The sequence below is a fragment of the Eretmochelys imbricata genome, chromosome 3 (assembly GCF_965152235.1).
Source record: "Eretmochelys imbricata isolate rEreImb1 chromosome 3, rEreImb1.hap1, whole genome shotgun sequence".
Classification (NCBI taxonomy): Eukaryota; Metazoa; Chordata; order Testudines; family Cheloniidae; genus Eretmochelys; species Eretmochelys imbricata.
Window position 1 is genome coordinate 69,333,987 of NC_135574.1, and position 27,248 is coordinate 69,361,234.

Sequence of the window (27,248 nt, forward strand, 5' to 3'; positions counted from 1 at the left end):
GTGTGTGGATGCAGGGGGGCGGGGGTTGGCCTTACATTGCTGTGTAGATATGCCCTGAGTGGAGCGCTTAAGCGGCCTGCAAGAGGAGGCTAACAGGATGCCTGTAAAGTGACCCTGGCCATGAGGAAGTGCTTGGGTAGTGACCACCCTGCTACAAGCACTCTGCTGGCTTTAAGAGCCATAATTTAGCTCTCTAATTATAAAGTGTTCTGTACATTACAATGCTGTACACTGGTCCACTTTAAATAGCGTTACAATTTTAGTTAACTAGCGTTACCATGGTGTTGCCTATAGTTAGGAGATGGCACACCGTGGGGATTCAACTTACTTGCAAGTGGCAATTGGAACAATTTTTATGGTAACCATTAAACAGAAATAATTCTGGTTTAATGGTGTTCTATCGCAACTTAACTGACTTGGGGTTTTTTACCCATCATGTTTTGTATTTGTTTAGCATCAACATTATTCTCATCATTGTACAAACTCATGGACAATGGGTCCGACCCTCAGCTGGTGTTAATCAGCAAGACATGCTGCTACACTGATTTATACCAGCTATGGATCTGGGCCAGTACTTTGAGTGTTTTCTTCAATCCAGGAGTCAGAAAATTGAGAGAAATGGGCATATATCCTAGAAGATTCATTTTCCCTTGCATCTATAACTTCTTTGGTGACTGAACTGGGGCACGTAAGAAGGGACTGGAAGACATTATCTAACAATATAATTGAGATGTCTGCTGGATGAATAGGCTTCCATTAGGAACTGCGATGTTTTTGGTATTGTTACAGACATTTGACAGACATTGCTGTGGTGTGAGGTTCTTACGCAGTCATACTTCATCACTTGTCTATAAGAAAAAGAGTAGTTGTAGAAGTAACAGCAATCAGGATGCCAAGAACACTTTGTACAAAACAAGTAAAACAATGAAACCTGCTGATAGAGATATGGAGTGTTTGCTAAGAGCCACTGTAGTCTAGGGATTGAGCATGGGTCTCAGAGTCAGGAATGCTTGGCCTAACCTAAAATGATTTTCATTAGGACATTCAAAGGCATTTTTAAAAAAGGACTGTCCGTTTGCCAAATTTTAGCTATGGAGGCCTAGTTGTTTGGCACTAGAGCTGTTTGAGTTTTTTATCATTATTGGGAAAGAGTATTTTTTCCTGCCTTCCTCATATGCAAAAATGTTTTTGTACAAACTTTTTTAAAAAAAAATCATCCTTGAGTGAAGACTAGTCCTGCAAAACTGCAGCCCAAGAGGTAAAAGGTTCATAATGTTACAAACAACTGAAAACAAGGGAGTATAGTGGGAACAGTGAGGCAGCATTAACTATAGCTGTCACTAGGACTCCTTTCATAATATGTATTACATATATATTTACCAGAGGGATGCAACTTTATTTGATGGCCATGAATGAAAAGCATTACTTTTGGGCAAAGTATTAAGAAGTTACATATTTTTATGATGTATTTAAATATGTTAATTGATTTTTTTTGGCTTTGTTTTAATGAAATAGGTGAACAGCTTTTCAAATATGAAAGTGTTTGTGGATTTACCTATATTTTGTTGGGTCATTAAAAGTGACATACATATGCCAGTGTCAGAATTACATCAAAGAACTAGAGATAAATCTGAAAAGAATCAACAAAAAACCTCATTACTCTTTGTATTTATTCTTTGTACCTCTCGCAAAGATATGCTGGATCCTTTGAAAAACCAGAACGTTGTGTCCCGACTCCCGGCATGAGAGACCATAAAATTGTTGACTGACTGAAGTGACACCTGAAGCTGAACTCAAGGACATTGCTCAGTCTGTTTGAATGTGACAGTTTTTGAAAGCTGCATCTGATCAATTCCAGTATTTTCAGGGGATGTTCTAGGCATCAGTGGACTGAACCCGATTGATTTTAGTGAAGATCAGAAAATGAGGAAAGACTGATTTCCACTTAACTCACCATTTGGTTATTCAGAATACAGTGGTTCAGGTTAGGGTGCCAGAGAGTTTCCTCTGCTTGCAGTACTCAGTGGGCAGTCTGTGGGCCAGATCCTAATGGAAATCAAGCTTCTGGGAGCCACTTGACACACCCCACTTGGCTGGCCTCCCCAGGCAGCCCCTCACCCTCATTCTGATGAATTCCTCCAGCCATGTCTTTGTCCACCCTGGCCAGGCACCTAGTGTCCCCCTGGCCAGGCCCCTCTTCACCCCCGCTCCACTCCAGGCAGATCCCTCACCTTCTACCCCTGTATTCTGCCTGACCAAATGGGCATTCAGGGTGGGGGTCAGGGGCCTGGCTGAGTATGCAGCATGGCCTATGTAAGTAGCAAGTCTTTATGCTTATCCAAAAAATGTGCTGGATTCTTTGAAGAGCCAGAGAGATTTGTTCCCTGCCTCAGAGAGTACAAAAATCTAGGTTAAGAGAGACGAAAAGTTAGAAGTATAAACACAAGACAGTGGAAGTGACAATAGGACAGCAACATGTACACATGATGATGCCATAACTTAGATAAGAGATGCATTTCTTAATAGCCCCCAAAAAATGGTTCAGAAAGACCCAAATCTTCCCTAAACTGTAGCTACTTAAGCCCTGTGACCCAGTGTCTCTATTTGTAAACAGTAAAAGAACCAAGCACTCAGCAGCTCCCATTACTTAGCACTTTCAAAAACCAGCAAAAACAACGAGGAGTCTTTGTGGCACCTTAGAGACTAACAAATTTATTTGGGCATAAGCTTTCGTGGGCTAAAACCCACTTCATCAGATGCATGGAGTGAAAAATACAGTAGGCAGGTATAAATATACAGCACATGAAAAGATGGGAGTTGTCTTACCAAGTGGGGGTCAGTGCTAATGAGGCCAATTCAATCAGGGTAGATGTGGCCCATTCCCAACTATTGACAAGAAGGGGTGAATATCAACAGAGGGAAAATTACTTTTTGTATTGCTAATAAGGCCAATTTAATCAGCGTGGATGTGGCCCAGTAATTTTCCCTCTGTTGATATTCACCCCTTCTTGTCAACTGTTGGGAATGGGCCACATCCACCCTGACTGTGGGAGGAGGTATTGTTTCATGATCTCTGTGTGTATATAATGTCTTCTGCAGTTTCCACGGTATGCATCCGATGAGGTGAGCTGTAGCTCACGAAAGCTCATGCTCAAATAAATTGATTAGTCTCTAAGGTGCCACAAGTACTCCTTTTCTTTTTGCGAAGACAGACTAACACGGCTGTTACTCTGAAACCTGTCGTTCTTTACTTAGGAACCTAACTGTCAGCTCTCCCTATTTTGGAAAATCTTGGTTCAAACTTGTATTTTTAGGTGGGCGGCAGTTGTAAAAACCTCAGAAGGAAATGATTGATTGTTTTTTCACATACATATTCAGCAAGTCATACACTGCAAAAAGCCCAGGTGTTGAATTTCCTGTTACTTCTCTGTTTGCTGTGACAGTCCATTTGTAATGTGCTCCTGATCATACTTATGCAGTTTGTCATGCTACAGTACAGTGACTTATGACTGCTGTTGGCAAAGAAAAGATTAAAGTCAGGAATCAGCTTGCAGGCTATACATTTCAGCAGTGTATATCCCACTCATCTCTGATCATGGGGTGTGCTGCAAGGTATGTTTTGTAAAATGTTCAGAAGCAGAAACTGAGAGATCCTGAAGCTTTGTGTGTTGTCTCAGTGGAGATAAGTAAAGAGCGACTTAGTATATGGTCATTTTTGTCTAATTCATAAAAATGAAGTGACATGTTTATTTTGTTTTCAGATGTGTAAAATTCTTGGTTCTCAGAGGGTATAATTTCTATGTAAATGTAGACTTCGAAGAATTGTGGCTTTGATGTTGAGAGAATTACTGTAATTTGTAAAGAAAACTGTTGAATGAGAACCCTGGTGGCTTAGATGGAACATGGTACGGAGAGGCGCTGGTGATCTAGGTTTGGGAATGGCCTTTGATCTTTTGCCTTGTGGCTGTTAAAGCTCAGGTGTGCCACAGACTAAGTGAATGTGCTGGCTGCTTACTCACCATGCTTAATGAACTAGCAGCTCTAGCCAAATGATCCCTGGAGTCAGGGCCGTTTTTAGGATTTATGGTGCCCTAGGCGGGATTATTAAACTGGTGCCCCTATGCCTGACTTGCTCTTAGCAACACAAACATAAGCTTACAGTACTGGAAAACTTGCCACATGCACTTTAGTAAAAACAGTTTAACTTAATTAAGGACACTGTAATGCTGATGGACTAGCACTAAAGAAGTAGCGCTATAGAAAAAAATCTGATTTATTGACAGAATGATGCAAATATATTTTTTTAAATTTGTCAACATTTTATTGGAAATTTCTATGAAGAGGTATTGAAACCAGGATTTGTTTTTAATTAAAAGTGATCTTTCTGTCTTTTTTGGCTGCAAAATCAGTAATAATGTCATCGTATGACAAAGACAAAGTGATGTCTTGTTCGATTGCGAGAATAGCAAGACCAGTCAATCGTTCCTGACTCATAGAATGGAGGTAGTTTTTAATGAGCTTTAGTTTTGAGAAACTCTGTTCTCCTGATGCTACTGTTACAGGAATTGTCTGTAGAATACGAGTGGCAATGTACACATTAGGATATATGTCAACAAGTTAGCTGATTTGAATAAACTGTACAATGTCCATCACCGATTTTGCATGTGGCAACATTGATGACAATGTACTCAATTCTTCATACAGTTCAAGTCCATTTAAATCAAAACTATCACCGTGCTTCAGGAGGCTCTGTAGTTCTTGCACTTCGTTATTTGCTGCTCTTGTTTTCCTATTTCGTTGAATTTAGTTATGTCATACAAATATCCAAACCGTTCATGGTGTGCTCGTAAGGTATTAAACCTTTCTTCAACGGCAAATATTGCTTTATCTATCACAACATTAAAAAATTCAACCTCAGATTTCTTTTCTGGATCGTCTATGGGCTCATCTGCGCCTTCATATTCCGCTTGCCGTTTTTTGCCTTGAAACTCGTGTCACGTTCGGACATGGAAGTTTTGGTTCTACACGGAGTGCCTGTGCAAGCTCTCTCGCTGTAACCTGTGCTGCTTTGAATCCATTTCCTCTGTATTTCACTAAAAAGTCTTGTGTGGTGTTTAGTAAGGTAAGTGTTGAATCCAGCTGCATCATTGGACTCTGCATTATTTTGCTTACACTTGAAATTTTAACAAGAATGTCATACCAGATTACGACAGACATTAGAAACTTGAAGCTGGATATTTCAGAGGCCAATGACTGTGCTTCACTTTTAGCTTTTGGATCTCTGGCTTCTTCCGAAATAGCAACTAGTGCTTCATAAACTTTCTGAGATTGGTTTCAGAGTAGCGGCCGTGTTAGCCTGTATCCGTAAATAGAAAAGGAGGACTCGTGGCACTTTAGAGAGTAACAAATTTATTAGAGCATAAGCTTTCGTGAGCTACAGCTCACTTCATCGGATGCGTACAATGGAAAATATAGTGGGGAGATTTTATATACACACAGAATATGAAACAATAGGTGTTACCATACAGACTGTAACGAGTGATCAGGAAAGGTGAGCTATTACCAGCAGGAGAGCATCTTTTACATGATGGCATATGCGCATCTACCAATGTGATGTATGCCATCATGTGCCAGCAATGCCACTCTGCCATGTACATTGGCCAAACTGGACAGTCTCTATGTAAAATAATAAATGGACACAAATCGGACATCAAGAATTATAACATTCAAAAACTAGTTGGAGAACGCTTCAATCTCTTTGGTCACTCGATTACAGACCTAAAAGTGGCAATTCTTCAACAAAAAAATGTCAGAAACAGACTCCAATGAGAGACTGCTGAATTGGAATTAATTTGCAAACTGGATACAATTAACTTAGGCTTGAATAAAGACTGGGAGTGGATGTGTCATTACACAAAGAAAGTGAAACTTTTCCCCCATGTTTATTTCCCCCCCTACTGTTCCTCACATGTTCTTGTCAACTGCTGGAAATGGCCCACCTTGATTATCACTACAAAAGGTTTCTCCCCTTCCCCCCCCTCCTGCTGGTAATAGCTCACCTTACCTGATCACTCTTGTTACTGTGTGTCTGGTAACACCCATTGTTTCATGTTCTCTGTGTATATAAAATCTGCCCACTGTATTTTCCACTACATGCATCCGATGAAGTGAGCTGTAGCTCACGAAAGCTTATGCTCAAATTTGTTAGTCTCTAAGGTGCCACAAGTACTCCTTTTCTTTTTCCTGAGATTGATATCTCAGTGTTTTGGCACTTTCTACTCTGCTTTCCCAGCGTGTCTCAGATAGAGGATTAACGGTAATACCATTGACATGTGCTTTGAATATTTGCCATTGTTGAGTGGAAGCTGAAAAGAGCATATAAATGCGTTGCAGCAAACCAAAAAAATAAATAGCTTCTACGGAAGACTTGGTTATATCACACAAAATCAAATTAAGGCTGTGGCATGCACACGGAACAAAAAAGGCTAGTGGATTTTCTGCCAGCAATCTAGCTTGCATGCCAGAAATGCATCCTCTCATATTGGCACCATTATCCTAGTCTTGTCCTCTAATGTTCATTACTGACAATCCCATTTGTTTTAGTTCATCAAGGAGAGCTTGAAGAAGTCCAAAACCTGTAGTGTTCTCTACTTCTAAAAATGTGATAAATGATTTCTTAACTGTAATCTGTGCTGAATCACTAATGTCAACAAATCTCACTACTAACGACATCTGTTCTTGATGACTTATGTTCGGAGTGCAATCTAGAATTACGGCGAAATATTTTGCCAAAGTAACCAATGAAACAATTTTGTCTCTCACTTTATCACTCATTAGCATGATCAGTTCATTTTGAATTCTTGGTCCCGAATAGCGGTCATGTATTTCATTTTAGTTACTCTTCGGAGATGTTCACTCATCACTGTGTCAAATTTTCCAAGCAGTTGTACAAGGCCCATAAAATTGCCATTTTTGGGCTGGAATAATTTCTCAATGCTTCCTCTAAAAGCAAGATTGTTTGTTTTGTTGATAGATATTCAACAATAGATAATAGATGTTCAAGAACACAACGCCAATGCTGCTTCTGTGACTCCAACAATCTTTAATTTTGGGCATCAAGAGTTGTCTGATTTTTTTTTTTTTTAACGTTACACGCAGCTCACACCATTTGTGCATACTTTCAGTGTGGTGTTATGCCTTTTCATGTTGCGGCAATATGTGACTAAGATTTTTCCAATCATTAATATCCATGGTTGCTATCTTAAAATTGCAACTATTGAAAAGCTTACATGGGAAACAAAATATAGCATCCTTGCATTTAGAGTACACAAGCCACCATCTGTTGACAATTTCACCATTAGAAAGTCTTTTATAGTAATTGTTTTCTGTGAATTTCCTACCTCTAATGTCTTTAGGATATTCAAGACCTTTTATTCTCCCAGGACCTTTCTCAAGTATAATGGCACAGAATTTGTTGTTTAAAGATTGTGGCTATGTGACAATGTCATCTATATCCCATGCTAGTACAGTTTCAACTGTTGTAATTTCTTGTTTTGTGACTGCATCTGTTTCAAATGATTGTTCTGTGTGGTGTTGTTGTTTCTTGAGCTTCGTCTGCATAAAAATTTTCTTCGGCAGTTACTTGATGATCTTCATCAACTTTGTTGTTTTCATGACTTACAAACTTAAGTATAGAACCCTTCTGTGCTTGTATAGCTAATCCTCTTTCATCTTTCCATTTTCTTTTTTGTGACCTGGAAAGTTGTTTTCAACACGACATAACTTATAAGGGTGTTTTTTAAAGAATTAACTGTTTAAATTATCAGAAATATTATTTAAAATAACTAATATAGGATAGTCATGAGCCTGTGACCATGAGCTAGTGTGAAGACACCTCACAAGGCACTCTACCCTGACTGAGACACAGTAGAGTTGGAAACCCATGTCATTTTTACAAAGCCACTTTTTAGTTTTAAATGAATAGTGGGCATCAGTCTTAATGTTAGTTACAACTATATATCAACCTTATACTGTAAATAGATCAATGGCATTATCCAGCTTAATAAGCTGGGTTTCCAAACAGTGGCAAAATATAACCCTAGTTTTACTCCTAGGTAAAGCAGAAAGTGACCAAAATGAAGTCAGCACAGAATCATCTCATCGAGATTAAGGCAGCACAGAACTGTTACAGAAGTCCTATTGTGCCTTATTTTTGTTTGGAAAGACATTAGCAATAGCAGCTTATTTTGGGCACTGCCAGAAATACATGATAAATCACTGCCTCTAAAGTTCCATCAAAAACTGACATTTTCACAGCTCTTGCATGATCTGCTGCACAGATTCTTCACAAGGAAGTGTCCTTGGCCTTTTTAACTCATATTAACTGTGTATTTACTTTATGAAAGTTGGACAAAACATTGTGAAAATGTAAGACATTGGCTGCCCAACCTCTGGGCTGGCAAAAGTTATACTGACTCACTGGGGGGAAAAAGCAAGAGACTCTTAGTACAACATATGGTCACTCTATACACTAGTAAGGAGATGACCATATTACAATTGTTGGAGGGCTCTATTTAGCAGTAACAGGGCTATTGTAAAGCCAGTCAACATTTTTTGTTTCTCTGATGAAAACTGGCCCACTTCCTGCCCCAAACCAAACTTGTCACAAATAATTGTCAACAACTTAATTTTCTGTTTTTGGCTAAAATACTGATTTTTTTTTTTTTTAAATTGAAATTGGATTCAGAATTGTTAGCAAGCATTTTTGGCAAACAAAGTTGTTAAATGACAATGTAAATGGCAACACAGTACTGCTTTCATACTTGGCTCACTCACCCCCCCAGCCTGCTGGTCCAACAGCTGTAGTAGAGGAGGAGATAGATGGAAAACTGCAGTACCCCAAAATCCACCTCTTGGGGTGCAGAGTGGCAACAGCAGCAGCAAACCCTCAGGTCCGATCACACACCAATGGGCACCACCGCCAGTCCAACGGACCATGGTGAAGTTAGCACAGCATCTGATCTCAGGGACGGGGCACCCACGGAGCCGCAGCAGCTCATCCTGCCCTGTGCAGCTCCTCCCCCCCCCCCCCCCCGGATGAGATGGATCGCTGCCAGCCCCAGGGGAGAGACGCGCTCCCCAGCTAGAGCGACCAGATGTTCTGTTTTTATAGGGCCAGTCCTGATATTTGGGGCTTTGTCTTATATAGGCTTCTATTACCCCCATCTAGGGTGACCGGGTAGCAAGTGTGAAAAATCAGGATGGGGAGAGGGGTAATAGGAGCCTATATAAGAAAAAGACCCAAAAATTGGGACTGTCCCTATACAAGTGGGACATCTGGTCACTCTACCCCAACCCCCATCCTGATTTTTCACACATGCTAATGATGTTATCTGGCTTAGCCAGCTGACTGTGACCATTCCAATCCTGGCTGGCTGCCAAGGAAGTGAGTTACTTTCACTTTCATTCCTCAGCACGCAGCCAGTCAGCCCCCCCCCCTTCCCCTCACCCAGCCCAGGCCTGCCATAGAGGAGGGGAGAGAGAGGGGTGCTCCATGGGGGGGGAGGGGTGCTTCATGTGGGTGGGGGAGAAGAATGGATGTTATGGGGGGCAACAAAGGATACTGCAGCCGCCGAGCCTGCCTCACCTCACACCGGGGGAGAGAGTTACACTCGCAGGTGAGTTCCTCTTTCCCCCTTCCCTACCCTCTCCCCTTCCCAGAGACCCCAGCAGCCAATCTCCTCCCTCAGACTGTGCTGCATTCTATTTTTTCAGGATTTTGTTCACAAACTGTCATCAGATTAGGCCAGTTCTTGATGTAGTGCTCAAAACAGTCCACTGTTGAGTTCCATCGCACGTCTAGTGGGAAAGTTAGCTTGGTTCCTCCCACTTTTTTCAGAGCAGCTGCCGCAAAGTGGTTTTACGGAAGAATTTTGCAATTTCAACAGCATTAACCTTTATTTCTGGAACACTGAAGTCTTTGGCTAGGAGGTGCATCAAATGAGCACTGCAACAGTATGTTATTAGCTTGGCAATGTCTTCACTCTCTTCTAAATAATTTCTTCTCATCTTGGATGCATTTGCAGCATTGTCTGACCAAGCTGTGTACTGGATATTTGAATTTTTTTTTCACAGTTTGTTATAGCTTTTACTGCTACTTCTTGTAAGTGTTCTGCTGTGTGTGCATTTCCTGATCTATCAGTTGTTTCTGTAAGGAAGACATTCCCTTCTTCTGTTGTCACACAAGCACATACAACAGGATCATTGTGGACACTGCTCCACCCATCAAGACTCAGGTTTACAATTTCACCCTCTAGACCTTTTGCAACACTGCTCAATTTCTCTTTCATATACTTTATCCAGCAATTTGCCTGAGACATCTGTTCCATTGGGTGCCGGTATCCTGGTCTTAATGACTGAACCATGTTAATGAAGCGTGGGTTCTTAATCAAATGGAAAGGAGAGTTTGTTCCATAAACAAATCGGGCAATTTTTTCATCAATTACCTTTTTTTTGTCATCTGCTGGTTCTTATCACAAACTTATCTATGGTTGTTTCTGAATGATGGAGATCTTATTTTCTTTTTGCTACAGGTGATACAGTGTGGCTATTTGACATACATGATGTGACTGAAACACTATCATTGGCAGATAACTCTGAAACTATGGAAAATGATGGTCATCTTCAAGGTGGATAGTCTTCAGAATCCTATATGTTGAGGATGGATTCTCCTAAACAAAATAAGTCAATGCAGTTATTTAATTATTATTACGATACTGCTCATTTAGTATTACTCATTGCATTCACTGACACTTGGTACTACTTCAAAGGTGAAATTGTAAAAGGAAGATCTGCTTATTTCAGCTATTTATTTTTTATCACAACTGCATCTAAACAGATAGTACCATAGAGTAACGACTATATTTGTTGCTCAAACATGAGACTTCAAGAATAGTCCAGAAGGAAGACAGGCAGTCCTTAAGAAAGAATTATGAAATAAAAAAGTTTATCAACTTGAAGATCCTGCATGTTCAGACATGTTTCTTTTATCATCTTCAGCATAGCTTCCTCCTGGGAAGGAACACGTCTCATGATGTTGTTTCATTCGAGCAACCAGGCCTTGTATTTTTTGCATCCCTGTCTTATCCACAGGTAGAGGAACTTCATTAAAATATTCCCAAACTGGGTCTCTTTTACAGCCTGCTGCCATTATAGGTTTTCCCTTCTCATGAGAGAATGGTATGGTAGATCTCAAATCAATGAAGGCTACACTCAGAAAGACCTCAAGACTTCTAGAATATGCTGCGCAAACAGTTTCCCTTTTGTTTCTACTTCCTGTCCCGCCCTTCTCACATTTATCTCCTGACTTCTTCTGCTTGTCCAGATCTATTCCGCCCCCAACAATCTTCTATCCATTGAACTTTTTGAAACTTTGCACTTAAAGAGAGGTAAGGGATTGAGACTGTGTACACAAATTTGCAAAGGGCCAATAGGGTTGAGGTCTGTTATTTGTCACCGCTATATATTATTTATTTATTTTATTGAAAACCATTTTTGCTGTTAACAAGCATTTTATCTCTGGAGACACAAATCCACACTTTGAGAACTGCAAAACTAAGCATCTCTCATGGTATCTTCTAGACTGAAGACTTCTATCCCAGTGGGTAGATAGAAAGATGAACTTAAATAATCTATACAGAAGCCCCTGGAACCCCATCAGATTGGGTCCCTAATCCATGAACTATTGGAACTCATTTACAAAACTTTTTTTAAACATTACATGAATATATTGTCTCATACTATAGAATTAGAATTTATAATCCCTATTCCATAATGGGATATCTTTGAGCTATAATGTATCTTAATTAAAACTATCTTGAGATAGGTTTTCTTCCTCAAAAAGCATTTTATCAAAAAAAAAATCCAATTTTTTTTGTTTAAAAAAAATCATAGATTTTTATGCACCCTGCCAAAAAGAAGTACTGTTCCTAGAAAAGCAGCTCTTTAAATAACATATTATTTATGCTGATCCATTTAGGAGTCTAGCTGTATATTAAGTTTTGATGGGTGTACCAACATTCATGATAAAGGAAGTGGGAGGTGTTGGACCATTGAAAACAGACACAGCAATACACAAAAGTAACAAATATAAATGATCAGTTTGGCCAGCATGGTTTCCCTAATAGATGCTGCACTCCTAGGGGTAGAGGTAGAGTATTTTTACTAAGAACAATGAAAGGCTGGAGAAGATTCCTATCAGTTGTGGCATATTCAGTATGTGTGTGTGTATGTATGTATGTATATATGTGTGTGTGTGTGTGTGTGTGTGTGTGTGTATATATACTCACACTCTCTCACACACACACACACACACACACGTTACAAGAAGCTGTAAACCAGTTTGAGTCCATTTAATATGCTTAGTCCTTGCATATAAAAGCCACTATTGGCCTGTATTTCCTTGGAAACCGTTTCTTTTAAAGCAGTGTGTAAAGCTGCATACTTCATTTCATTTAAAGAGAGGTAAGGAATAGGATTTTTTTGTTCAGGATCTAGAAGACTTGTCAGGCTAGAAATTGATTTATTGCTGATAGTACAGGGCATTAGCTACAGAATGAGCTGTGGAATACCTACTAGTTTTGTTTTATCTGTATTTTCTTTTGGTTTTTCTCATCCACCAGCTCTGTTTATTGTTTGAAGGGTGTTTATGGAAAGGTAAATGTAATCTTTACTGTCTCTCTTTACTGTAAACTTTTTGGGGGAAATGGGGCGAGGGGGATGCAAATATAATGAGTAAGGTAGAGACTAGAAACATTAGTGAAGCCTCCTCTGAGGAGTATGTGTGAGTCCTGGAAGCTGAGATCAGTATTTTATTACCTAAGTTGCACAACAAATTTCTCGATCTTAGCCACTGGGCAGACGTCATCTGAAAGCAAGTAGGCAAACCTATAATCCCTTCCCCTGAGCTTCCTAGTGTTTGAAAATGTGCAAAACGTCAGAGCCCCATGATTCCCAAGAAGTTGAATCCCCAGAATCACCTACAGAACTTGCCTATTCTACTAACTTTCAGATACTAAAAAGAAATTGTTACCTGATAAGTAACTGTGTCCTGCAGATATGCCTAGGGTGACTAGGTGAACACCCAGTCGAAAAGGAATCCTGATGCCTCCGGTCAGCACACTGACCAGGTGTGCCTTTCTGTGGTTGTGTTCTATGGATTTGTATTTGGGCTTCGGGAGTGGGCCTTTATTGGACCCATTGCAGCTGTGATAACATGTGGTCCTAATTCCACACATAAAATTACAATAACTTTAGTGAACAAAAAACATGGAGCTGGTTATGAAAAATGGGGAAGAGGGGAGGGAAAGAATCGTGAAAACCTTTGTGAAATTTCATTTTTTTTTTTGTTACCCTTTTTGACTATTTTGCTTCCAGCTCTAGCACCCTGTAATAAATAAAACCTGAACTTCGCATAATACGGCTGTCAAAACAATAAATATACCTGTTTGGGCCTTGCAGTGAAAATGAGCACGTGAGAGAGGGTGGGGGAGAGCAAGCGACAGAGGGAAGGGGGATGGAGTGAACGGAGGTGGGGCCTTAGGCTGGGCAGGGCCTCGGGGAACGGGCGGGGCACTGGGCAGGGCAAGGGTGTTCAGTTTTCTGAAATTAGAAAGTTTGCAGCCCTAGATATGCCCCTGTGACGTTTCCCTCTGGTGTTATCTGGACCGGTGATCTGCTAGGTCACTCCAATCCTTGACTCTGGGAGCCAGCCTTACCCTGCTTTGCTGTGAGAATTCCCACTCCTGGGCTGTTCACGCACAGCCTCTAGCATGTGAGCTGCCCCTTGGATTGTGTAACCGAATGACACTAGCCAATATCTCTGGTTCCAGACACAACCTTAGGAACCTCCATCTTGCAGTGTCCAGGTATGCCCACTGGATGCTGCAGGCTTATATGAGTTCGTCAATTTAACAAAGAAATTGATATGTACCAGGCTTGTTATCCCAAGGGGAGTCTCTGACACACTTCAAACCAAACGCACTGCTTCAGATAGAATAAACAAACAGATGTATTAACTACAAAGATAAATATTAAGTGATTATAAATCAAAGCATAACAAGTCAGATTTAGTCAAATGAAATTAAAGCAAAATGCATTCTAAGCTGATCTTAACGCTTTCAATGCCCTTACAAACTTAGATGCTTCTCATCACAGGCTGGCTGGTTGCCCTTCAGGCAGGCTTGCCCCTTTGATCAGCGCTTCAGTCGCTTGGTGGTGTTGTCTGTAGATGGAGGTGGAAGAGAGAGAGAGAGAGCATGGCAAATGTCTCTCCCTTCCATCATGTCCTTTCTTCCCTCCTGGCTTTGCCACCCCCCCCCCCTTCAGAGTCAGATGAGCATTACCTCATCGCAGTCCCAAACTGACCAAAGGAAGGGGGGTGACTCACTCGAGAGTCCAACCGATCCTTTGTTGTTGCCTAGGCCAGTGTCCTTTCTTCCTGTGAGGCTGGGCTGGGTTTGTCCCATACATGCCCTGATGAGGTGTGAACTGCTGCTCTGCTCTTGGAGAGTTTTTGCCTGGACTTGCTTTAAGCCATGAGGATACCTTTTCAGCCTCATAACTATATACATGAAATTATAACCTATAACATTACTGTAACAACAATTACTATAACATCATTGTAACAACAATGCTCAGTGCATCGTGAGCCTTCCGAAGACACCCAACATGACAAACTTTGCATTGGATACCACACAATCATTTTAGAAGGATGAACATGGGGGTGCTGGGTGTTCCCCCGAGGTACAGAGCATCACAGCCCCCACTAATAATCCTGACTACTCAGATGGTGAGTGCATTGCAGTGGATAGGCCTGCTAGCTACACATTTGAAGCAGGATTGTGTACTTAAATCAGTACGAAATGGAGGGGGAGATATGACTGATGAAGGCTGTGGCTGGGAAGTGGTAATGGGAGCCAGTCAGATACAAGTTTGATTTAAGAAATATGCGTCCTCATAATTTATAGTTTATTGCAGAGAGCTAAGGACGGGAGAAGGGGTGGCAGGCATGCCAACTTCCTGTAACTTTTGCCTTGCTGTATGTGGCTTATTCTTAAGTGTTGTGACCCTTTCTTCAAATTGTCTAAAAGTTGGTCAAAAGCTTTGATCCATAGTCTCGTCTATGCAGGACTTTCTAGCTTCAAGAAAAGTGTGCTATTCCCCAATAAAATTTCCTAACCCCCCAATCACTGTTGTTAAAAATGAAACTATGCTTCTACTGAATGGGTTATAGTACCACTTTCTAATGGGGATGTCCATGCTTGGTTTGGACGGGACCTCTACATGAGGCATATGTCTCAACTATGATCCCTGCAAGATGCCGTGAGAGCAAGGTTACCCATACCTTTCAAATATTGAGGTTTTTGGGCTAAACACATGGTGTATTACTACATATTTGCACTCAGGAGTGTGGAAGAATGTCATGTTTCTGACTTTATGTACATATGGCCTCTGAGAGGTGACGTTTCTAAAAAGGACATTGCAATGGTGTTTCACTGATGCTGCTGTTATGTAGTGGTGGGGAGCTAAAAAGTATCACACCCCCCACCAACATATTTTTAAAATAGTTATTTTGGACTGTGAGGTGTCCACGATCTGAGATCTTCTGAGGTTCAGTGTGATTCTATACATAATGTCACTCATCTGAGAAAACTCCTTTCTCTAGAAGTCTAGTACATTTAAAATTCTGGGATAGCCATGCTCTTTAGTTCTGCTTGGAATGGCAGATTTTCTTCATAGTTAGATTTGATTCTCCAAATAACAATTGTATCTGATCATTTCATGGACATCGGAGAAAAAATAATGAGAACACATTTTGTGGTGGTTAGATTTGGACCAACATATAAAGCCTTTTTCTTGAGGAGTATGAAATATCCAGTGAAGTAAAGGAAAAAGTTTTTACCAGAGCCATTCGCTTACTTGACGGGCATGGGCATTCTTCCTGTATCCAGGGCAGAAAAGAGTTAATAAATCTCACTCTGTTTTGGAAGGATGATATCCGTGAAATGTAAAATAAATGTTCTTATTACTGTGTTGAAAAGAAAACTACGACATGGTCCCTGTTATATGGCTGATAGCTGACATGGTGATCGTTATTCCTTTGCCATGATATTGTTTTGCCTTGCTAATTTAAATATGCAAAAAATGACTGTATTGAAAAGGCTCTTCCGTAGGGTGACTCTTAATTCAGGAACTTAATACAAAAAACTCATAAGCAGCCAGGAATAATGGCAGAGTAAAATACATAGAACAGTCAAAAATCTTTGACAAGATTTCGATATTAAGCATTTGTTATCTATCTTTAGTTTTCTTCATTTTTATACGGTGTCCCATCATGCTGGTTTCTGAGTGCCTTCTGTGAAAAATGAACTTGGATACAGAAAGATCTCCTTTTTCCAGCCCAACCGACAGTAACAAGTTTAAAGGTTATTGGTAGGGTATACGTGTGTGCATGCATGCCTATATACACGCACAGTGCATAGTCTGAGAAATACTGATGTGTTTTGAGAGAGTTCATGTAATTCTGTACGCAGACAAGATTGTGATATTTCATCTGGAAATGAGTTCAAGAGTCTTGGCCCAGCTAATCTAAAAGTTCTCTCTCCTGAGGATATGAGTATTCCCCTCTTTTGTTGAAAGCTTAATTTTCTAGTGGAGTGAAGCTATCATATGAGGTGGTCATCACAGAAAGAGAGGCAATCTCTTGGATAACCAAGGTCAATATCATGCAGGACTTTGAAAATCAATACTGCAGCCTTGAACTGGATTCTGTGTTCAATGGGTAGCTAGTTTAGGGAGTAGTGGATTTTGATGATGTGTTCCCAGTAGCCTGTATTCATGAGTGGATGAGACACTGCATTATGGATTAGCTGTAGTTTCCTCAGGACATTGAGTTTCATTCCTCATTCTAAGGAACAGTAGTTGAGCCTGGAGGTAACGAGCTATTGGACAACCATGGCCAATCTGTGCCTGAAAAAATCAGGGGTAATGTTCTAGCTAGCCATGGGTGGAAATGGGTGTTCTTTGCCACCATTGCTATTTGAGTGTCTAAGTGCAGTGCAAAATCCAAAATGACCCGCACGGCTATGAACTGGGCTAACAGTCTGAGGGCAGATCCCTTCTGGTGGGACCTGTAGTAGTGAAGGGGAGCTTTTCAAAACACTGTTCTTTTCTTACCAGCATCACCTCAGTTTTGTCGGAGTTCAGTTTCAGCCAGCTGCCCTTCAACCAAGTGCTGGCCTGAGCCAGGCATTTGGAAAGCTGGGGGAGGCTGCTGTTAATGTTGGATAAAAGGGGGGTGTAGAGCTGGGTGTCATTCACATGCTACTGGCTGGCACATCAGCCCGTCATGTCTCACTAATTTCTCCCAGTGGCTTCATGTAAATATTGAATGGGGAGGGAGAGAGATTTGAACCATGCAGGATGCAGGTGAGGGCCTGGTCATGGATGAACAACTGTCTGTAAGAATTCTTTCATTTTAGTCATCAAGGAAAGACCAAGCTATTGCAACACATTGTCATTCACTCCTGCAGCCTCTTGGAAGCAGGGCAGGAGTGTCTACAGTATCAAATGCTGTGACCAAGTCCTGTAGGATGAGGATGGGTGTAATGTGGTTGAAAGACAGGAGGAAGCCATCCAGTATAGCATCAAATGCTGAGTATGTGCAATGGAATGACTGGGAGGCATTCAGGATGTTGGCAGTCAGGGAGGTAACCAGTTCTTGTATATCTTCTCAAGTTAGTTTGCTGAGGAAAGGAAGGTCAGAAACTGGGTGGTAATTTGCAAGAATTCCGTGTTGCCAGCTCTTGTGAATGTATTGTAAGTATCACAGTGTTTGGTGTTTGTTCTGAATGCTCCAGCTCCTGGAATGAAAGTCATTGCATGATACTTTCTTTTTTAAATGAAAGCTGAAATTACGTTTCAAGTCCTCGTTGGGGTGGAGAAAAACTTGAAAACATTAAGCAAGTGCAACTTGAAGGGCAAACAGAGGGCAAATAGAAATAACTCCAAATTTATTTTTTCCAATATCTCTTGATTTTTAGCTCACGAAAGCTTATGTTCAAATAAATTGGTTAGTCTCTAAGGTGCCACAAGTACTCCTTTTCTCATGTTTTTAGGGCCTGACTTACGATTTTTGAATGCTTCAGGTTGACAGTACTGGGACACTAGTGATGAATGCAGATTTCTTGAGTACTGGCTGGACGGTTGCGTGTGTTAGAGTAAAGAGCAGCAACGCCAAAAGAAGTAGTGCTTGAGATACCTCATCCTGAGGTTAGCAGAGTAGAGAATTGCTTTGAAAATAAAAAATTAGATGGAAAATGTAATTTGCTCTATAGTGCAACAGGAGTGTCTGTCAGCGAAATAAGCCCCCAATCCAGTTTGCACTGGTACATCCCTGACTCTGAGCCTCCAATATGTACTAATGAATAACGAGTATCTGCCCAAGGTAAGACATTAATATAATCTGAGGAGACAGCTCCTAGTGTTTTCCATTGTCTAAAGATCCAGTAACTACTAGCATTCCACTGGAAAGGCCTAAATTAGAAAGAGATAATAAAGTGACTGGCAGTCAGAGGGAGAAAACATCACAAGGATTATTAATGACTGTAAACACCTTGTACCATGAGTAAATCGTCCTAAGACGTTAGATAATTATAGAATAACCCGTACACAATTCTGAAATATTACTTTTACGAAATCTTCTGTTTGGTGAGTTATAGTGTAGTAGCAGTGAATGACAAGCCAAAAGGATCATATTATAGCTTGTCACAAAGACATGACAGACAACTTGCCACAGTGACAATGAAAGTCAAATCACAGAAGAGCAGAAGTTTTATTTTTGGCAGTAGTTACTGTTAATGTCACCTCACTTAATAGTATACCTACATTCCCACACACAAACTTAATAAAGTTGAAGTTAAAGTTGCAGGCATATATCAATGATTTGCAGGAATATTACCTCTCAGACATTCTAGTCAAAAAAATATAAAAAGTTAGAAATCCAGGAAATGCAGTGTTAAGATAGGTTTCAGAGTAGCAGCCCTGTTAGTCTGTATCCGCAAAAAGAACAGGAGTATTTGTGGCACCTTAGAGACTAACATATCTAATAAATGTGTTAGTCTCTAAGGTGCCACAAGTACTCCTGTTCTTTTTTTAGTGTTAAGATAGTACTTCTCAAGCATTGTGAATTTTGCCTCAGGCGCTGCATGATCTGAGGTGAACATCACAAGGTAAAGGGGATACCCAGATTTTCAGATCAAAGATATAAGTCCAGGAAAAAAGACAATAAGAAGAATTTATCATGCTGCTTTTATAAAAGATTGGTTAAGGCTCAAAGATTTAGAATTCCTTTGGAACATTTAATGAGAGAACAACAGATAGTAATGGTTTCCAATTAACATTTATAACAGAGGTGTTACTTAAAAGTAATTTTGGTACAGATAGTTTGCAATGTCATGGACATCCTGTTGTTTACATCACCTCTTAATGCTTTGTGTTAATGCATTTACTGAGTGTGGTACACAGCATAAACACATCAAGGGTGGTCATGATCTTATGTGTTATTTTAGGGAAAAGAATTAAGTGAATGTCTACCGTACAGCACTGCAATCTTCAAATCCTCTATCAACCTCATTTCCATGCCAATGTACCTCAGCCCTGACCCACAGGGCAACAGGTAAGGGTGATAAACTAGTCTAGCCTCAAGGCTGGCTTCTTTGATTGTCTGCTGAAACTACTTACAAGGGTATCAATTAATGTATGTTGTGGTGCTGTATTTTGACTTATGGTCACTTCTTTACTTGGAGCTGAATGGAGACCTTCAATTATTTTGGCTTAGGACCCTACGCAGCCATGAGATGATAATTTTGGATTGCTATTAACTTGGCCTGGACTTGAACCTGTGACCTAGGGGCAAATGATTCTGTAATAGATGAGCAAACCCCCTGAGCCATCCAGTATTCCTTCAGTATTCCCTCCTACAGTATAATCCAAGACACTGGGCATCACATGAACTGTATAATGTAATAGCCAGGCTCTGTTTCCAGAAATGAGGGTTGGATGTTGTTATATTAGGATCAATTCAGAGAAGATTTTAGTTCACTTGCCAGTAGGTCACCTACTGCTTAGGGGCCTAATCCAAAATACATTGACATCAATGAACATCTAATAGGGCCCTAAAACAGATGATCATTTGAATTATCTACACAGTTTTTCTATTCAGCAGTGACAGACAGCTGCTCAGTGAAAAGTGAAGGTGAGGGAGAATGAGCACATCCAGTTCCATCAGTGAGAATTATTATTACATTGACTTCTAATATAACTGCTGCTTTGGACAGAAAAGTGTACATACACTTTCCACACTAAAAGAAAAGGAGTACTTGTGGCACCTTAGAGACTAACTAATTTATTTGAGCATAAGCTTTTGTGAGCTACAGCTCACTTCATCGGATGGCTTATGCTCAAATAAATTGGTTAGTCTCTAAGGTGCCACAAGTACTCCTTTTCTTTTTGCGAATACAGACTAACACGGCTGTTACTCTGAAAACTTTCCACACTGACACACATTCGGTTTCTTGCTCTCTCATTTCAGAATTTCCCAAGGTGTGGCAGCTCGCTGAATGTTTGTGCTTTCTCTTATCTTGATCATGACATCATACACTGTGACACCACTAGAAATGCTGTGTTGTGTTGGATATGATCAGGGCTTGAGTCATGCTGGAATGCTCCAGAACACCATTCCGGCACTCTTTTGGGAACTGTAACGGTGTTCCAGCACTTCCAGTACTATCACTTCTGGAAGTACTAGAAGTGCATTTCAGCACTTTTTTTTTTTTTAAATCTAACACCATGAGCCACACCTAATACAAAACTGTCCACTTGTAAAATATATTAGAGACACTTCCCCTCTGAATTTCAGTCACTAGTTTACAACCGGTGAGGTGTATTCTCATCTAAAGTTGATCATCTGACAAATGTGACCAATCCGGAGAGCAGTCTGGGTCATGGAGCAAGCATCATTCAACAAATATCTTTAGTCCCAGGAAAGAGTGCCAATGAAAAAATCACTAATTTTCTCTCTCTACACATATTCCTGTCCTTTGTTTCAGTGTGAAACAACTTTTCTCTGATGAGATGCAGTTGTGTCCTTCCAGTAAGTTTCTTGCCACCTTGTTTACAAATACAACTCAGAGCCTATGTAACCTATTGCAGTTCTACAGCATGTTGCGGATACAGGCAGAGCTCCCTTCAGAACTCTTAGGTTCTTGCTACTATCTTTATACAGTGCCTAGCACATTTTGGGCACTGTACTAATATAAATATTAACACCTCTATTTCCCTGAGAAAACACTGGCAGGAATTGCTGATGCCGTAAAGCAAATCATCTGCCCACTTCCTAGGACTTGTGAGCATTGCCTCAGCACTACTTCCACCTGCATCTGATTTAGCATCAAAGAACCAGGCTAGAATCACCAGCTCAGATGTTCATGTTTATTCAGTGAATTACTCCTGGATTGCTAAGCTGGCATAGCCCATTCATTGCATCTTTACGTGAAATCGAAGGATGTTAATTGTGGCTGGATTCTTGGGGCTGTCCCACCACCATTTACAAGATACTGATAGGATCTTGAGAAGGTCAGTGGCATGGAGATTATACTCAGTGCTATTTTGGCATCAGGAAGATCTTTCAAAGAATGTGAATGCAGATATAGCCTTTCTTCCTGTTCTGACAGTCAAATGTCTCCTGATGCTGCACTGATGCACATCTGTTCTCATTCATCCAGAAATTATGGTCTTAATGTTGGGTTTACTGGGTGAGTTTCTATGGCATGTGTTATATAGTAAATTAGACTAGATTATCATAGGTTTCAGAGTAACAGCCGTGTTAGTCTGTATTCGCAAAAAGAAAAGGAGTACTTGTGGCACCTTAGAGACTAACCAATTTATTTGAGCATGAGCTTTCGTGAGCTACAGCTCACTTCATCAGATGCATACCGTGGAAACTGCAGCAGACTTTATATATACACAGAGAATATGAAACAATACCTCCTCCCACCCCACTGTCCTGCTGGTAATAGCTTATCTAAAGTAATCATCAGGTTAGGCCATTTCCAGCACAAATCCAGGTTTTCTCACCCTCCACCCCCCCACACAAATTCACTCTCCTGCTGGTGATAGCCCATCCAAAGTGACAAGTCTTTACACAATGTGCATGATAATCAAGTTAGGCCATTTCCTGCACAAATCCAGGTTCTCTCACTCCCTCACCCCCCTCCAAAAACCCACCCCCATACACACACAAACTCACTCTCCTGCTGGTAATAGCTCATCCAAACTGACCACTCTCCAAGTTTAAATCCAAGTTAAACCAGAACATCTGGGGGGGGGGGTAGGAAAAAACAAGAGGAAATAGGCTACCTTGCATAATGACTTAGCCACTCCCAGTCTCTATTTAAGCCTAAATTAATAGTATCCAATTTGCAAATGAATTCCAATTCAGCAGTTTCTCGCTGGAGTCTGGATTTGAAGTTTTTTTGTTTTAAGATAGCGACCTTCATGTCTGTGATTGCGTGACCAGAGAGATTGAAGTGTTCTCCGACTGGTTTATGAATGTTATAATTCTTGACATCTGATTTGTGTCCATTTATTCTTTTACGTAGAGACTGTCCAGTTTGACCAATGTACATGGCAGAGGGGCATTGCTGGCACATGATGGCATAAATCACATTGGTGGATGTGCAGGTGAACGAGCCTCTGATAGTGTGGCTGATGTTATTAGGCCCTGTGATGGTGTCCCCTGAATAGATATGTGGGCACAATTGGCAACGGGCTTTGTTGCAAGGATAAGTTCCTGGGTTAGTGGTTCTGTTGTGTGGTATGTGGTTGTTGGTGAGTATTTGCTTCAGGTTGCGGGGCTGTCTGTAGGCAAGGACTGGCCTGTCTCCCAAGATTTGTGAGAGTGTTGGGTCATCCTTTAGGATAGGTTGTAGATCCTTAATAATGCGTTGGAGGGGTTTTAGTTGGGGGCTGAAGGTGACGGCTAGTGGCGTTCTGTTATTTTCTTTGTTAGGCCTGTCCTGTAGTAGGTAACTTCTGGGAACTCTTCTGGCTCTATCAATCTGTTTCTTTACTTCCGCAGGTGGGTAATGTAGTTGTAAGAAAGCTTGACAGAGATCTTGTAGGTGTTTGTCTCTGTCTGAGGGGTTGGAGCAAATGCGGTTGTATCGCAGAGCTTGGCTGTAAACGATGGATCGTGTGGTGTGGTCAGGGTGAAAGCTGGAGGCATGCAGGTAGGAATAGCGGTCAGTAGGTTTACGGTATAGGGTGGTGTTTATGTGACCATTGTTTATTAGCACTGTAGTGTCCAGGAAGTGGATCTCTTGTGTGGACTGGACCAGGCTGAGGTTGGTGGTGGGATGGAAATTGTTGAAATCATGGTGGAATTCCTCAAGGGCTTCTTTTCCATGGGTCCAGATGATGAAGATGTCATCAATATAGCGCAAGTAGAGTAGGGGCTTTAGGGGACGAGAGCTGAGGAAGCGTTGTTCTAAATCAGCCATAAAAATGTTGGCTCTACGTAAAAGAATAAATGGACACAAATCAGATGTCAAGAATTATAACATTCATAAACCAGTCGGAGAACACTTCAATCTCTCTGGTCACGCAATCACAGACATGAAGGTCGCTATCTTAAAACAAAAAAACTTCAAATCCAGACTCCAGCGAGAAACTGCTGAATTGGAATTCATTTGCAAATTGGATACTATTAATTTAGGCTTAAATAGAGACTGGGAGTGGCTAAGTCATTATGCAAGGTAGCCTATTTCCTCTTGTTTTTTCCTACCCCCCCCCCCCCAGATGTTCTGGTTTAACTTAGATTTAAACTTGGAGAGTGGTCAGTTTGGATGAGCTATTACCAGCAGGAGAGTGAGTTTGTGTGTGTATGGGGGTGGGTTTTTGGAGGGGGGTGAGGGAGTGAGAGAACCTGGATTTGTGCAGGAAATGGCCTAACCTGATTATCATGCACATTGTGTAAAGAGTTGTCACTTTGGATGGGCTATCACCAGCAGGAGAGTGAATTTGTGTGGGGGGGTGGAGGGTGAGAAAACCTGGATTTGTGCTGGAAATGGCCTAACCTGATGATTACTTTAGATAAGCTATTACCAGCAGGACAGTGGGGTGGGAGGAGGTATTGTTTCATATTCTCTGTGTATATATAAAGTCTGCTGCAGTTTCCACGGTATGCATCTGATGAAGTGAGCTGTAGCTCACGAAAGCTCATGCTCAAATAAATTGGTTAGTCTCTAAGGTGCCACAAGTACTCCTTTTCTTTTTAGATTATCATAATGATCCCTTCTGGCCTTAAAATCTACGCCTCTATGATCATATTTCTCTCCTGATCTTTTCCAGTATGTCATTACTTTTTAAAATGTTCACAAAATTTACTATTTTTTTCTTTACCATTGGCTAAAGATAGGCCTTTTGAAAGTGAAGGATTGATAGCGCTGGTGCAGTCCACTGCTTTGCAAGCTTCCCCACATATCTCTTTCAGTGTTCCTCAGTCCTGACCTGCAACATTCCTCTGTTTCTGTCCTGGGTCTCTCTTAAGTGCGGGCTGCAGAAGGTGGAGAGTTACATCAACTTGTAAGGTAGCTTTTCAGTGGGGGTTATTGTCCACTAGTGAGTGGGAAGAGAATAAGACCACTGTGGTCATTTTCACTTTGACATTGGAACGCAGACTCTTGAAGGTGAAAGGCTGATACCAGCATTGCTTTAATCCAACACACTACCCACTCCCAGAACGAGACTTTATCCAGAAATAAAACTCATTCATTTCAGAACCATTTTTGTCATCTGGAGGAAAGCAAAGCAAAGAACTCAAATGAGAGAATTTGCCATGGAGAAGAATCTGTGAATAACAAAGCAGGGGCAAAATAGCAGGCGCAAGAGGAAGAGAAATGAATTTTGGAAAGGATTTTAAAATATAGGCCCAATCCTGCTCCCTTTAAATTCTGTGGGAGTTTTGCCATTGACTTCAGTGGCAGTTGGATAAGGTCCTAATTTTGCAGTAGCCGAATCTAATGTAGAAGATGATGGCAGTAAGGGAGATTTCTCAACATCTAGTAATCCCACTGTGCTTGAAGTTCTGCATGCATGCAAAGCACAAAGAGCTCTGTTCTCACTCAAGCCCGACCAAATGTCTGGGTCAGTTCCCAGGGCTCAGACCCCAACACTTCTGTGAAATAGCAGTGAGCTGGAAGAACATTCTGGCTGTTAATACGCAAATGAACACCCAAGTGTCTAACATGTGTGTTTACACACACATACTGTTTCGTATTAAATAACGTATTTTGCTTTGTTATATCAGTATTGTTTGGCTAGAAAATGCTCACTGAGAGGTAAGCTTGCTTTTATAGACTGTCTTTGAAGAGTGTGTGCGTGCACTGGTGTGTGTGTTTTGAAGGAGCTGAGGGGAAACACAGTTTTGAAACTTAATTATAGTAAGAAGATAACCTGATGAACGCTACATATAAAATACTAATAACGTTGAATATTATGGAAGGTGCAGCACAGCAGTCAGAGCATTTATAAACAAATATGCTCTTGAATCAATGTGGAGTATGTTGCCCTTACACAGGTTTTTCCCAAGGGCAATGAAAGTCAGGGCGTCAGGTTGGTAAGAAAGAAAATACATAGTGTGTGTGGGGGTGGGAGTGAGGGGAGGAGGAGGAAGCAGCTGTCTGTACAAGAAGATCAATGGCATTTCAGTGATGAGTTTAAGGGCTTGGCCACACTTGCACATTATACCGCAGTAAAGCCGCCCAGAGCGCTCTACCTTACTCCCTGTCCACACTGGCAAGGCACGTAGAGCACTTTGACTCCCTGGCTGGAGCGCTCCTGGTACTCCACCTCCCCGAGAGGGATAACAGCTGTTGCGTATTGGCTGAGACGCCCCAGGGTCAGTGTGAACAAGGAGTTAAGTTACTGTGCTCTGATTGACCTCCGGAAACTTCCCATAATCCCCTTAAGCAAAGTGAAAAGAACAGGAGGACTTGTGGCACTTTAGAGACTAACCAATTTATTTGAGCATAAGCTTTCATGAGCTACAGCTTCATTGGATGAGGTGTGCTGTAGCTCACGAAAGCTTATGCTCAAATAAATTGGTTAGTCTCTAAGGTGCCACAAGTCCTCCTGTTCTTTTTGTGGATACAGACTAACATGGCTGCTACTCTGAAACCTGTAATTAAGCCAAGTGGTCACTCTTCCTATTCCTGCAGCAATTTCACAACAAAGGGAAGTGTCCTTTCAAAGCTCCATTTCAGACAGCGGCTGCTTATCTGATCAGACAAACATTTACTGTTTTCTTTGAGTGAGTGAGAGAGAGGCAGGGGTGGTGGTGGTGGGGGGGTCTGAGTCTGAACTTACAAGACAGCACGCCGACACACTCTCAGCACTCCAAAAACCCACTCTCTCTCCCCCCACATACACACAACACACTCCACCCTACCCCCCTCGTTTGAAAAGCACATTGCAGCCACTTGAACGCCGGGATAGCTGCCCACAATGCACCTCTCCCAGTGCTGCTGCAAGTGCTGCAAATGTGGCCATGCCAGTGCGCTTGAAGCTGTCAATGTGGACAGACTGCGGCACTTTCCCTAGTACGCTCTCCGAAGGCTAGTTTAACCCAAAGCACTCTACAGCTGCAAGTGTAGCCATAGCCTAAATTGCAACCTTGATCCCCATATAATCCCATCTGAATGTGTGTCTGCCTGTGTTTAAAAGTTTAGGGCATGGCTACACTGGAAACTTCGAAGCGCTGCTGCGGGAGCGCTCCCACGGCAGCGCTTTGAAGTGCGAGTGTGGTTGAGCACGAGTGCTGGGAGAGAAGTCTCCCAGCGCTCCTGGTAATCCACCTCCACGAGGGGATTAGCTCCAAGTGCCTCGCTGAGGCACTGTTTACACTAGCGCTTTAAAGCGCTCTGGCTTGCTGCGCTCAGGGGGGTGATTTTTCACCCCCCTGAGCCAGCAAGTTAGAGCACTATAAAAAGTAAGTGGAGCCAAGCCCTCAGACTTGGCTGACACCACTTCACAATTTTGGGGTGGGTGGTAACAAGGTGTGATTTGAGAACTGTCAGTCAGATGAGCTTAAATTTAACGAAACTGACAGTGGTGCTAGGATGACAGCACCT

The 27,248-nt window shown here is 41.4% G+C and overlaps 1 protein-coding gene across 1 annotated transcript in view; it reads left to right on the forward strand.

Annotated features, from left to right (window-relative positions):
* The window catches only part of ANKRD6 (ankyrin repeat domain 6), a 165,049-nt gene that overhangs the window by 82,608 nt on the left and 55,193 nt on the right, over positions 1-27,248 (forward strand). The window contains exon 2 of the mRNA XM_077812816.1: positions 19,629-19,735. The gene's annotated coding sequence lies outside the window, so the exon portion shown is untranslated. The remainder of the gene's footprint in view (positions 1-19,628; positions 19,736-27,248) is intronic.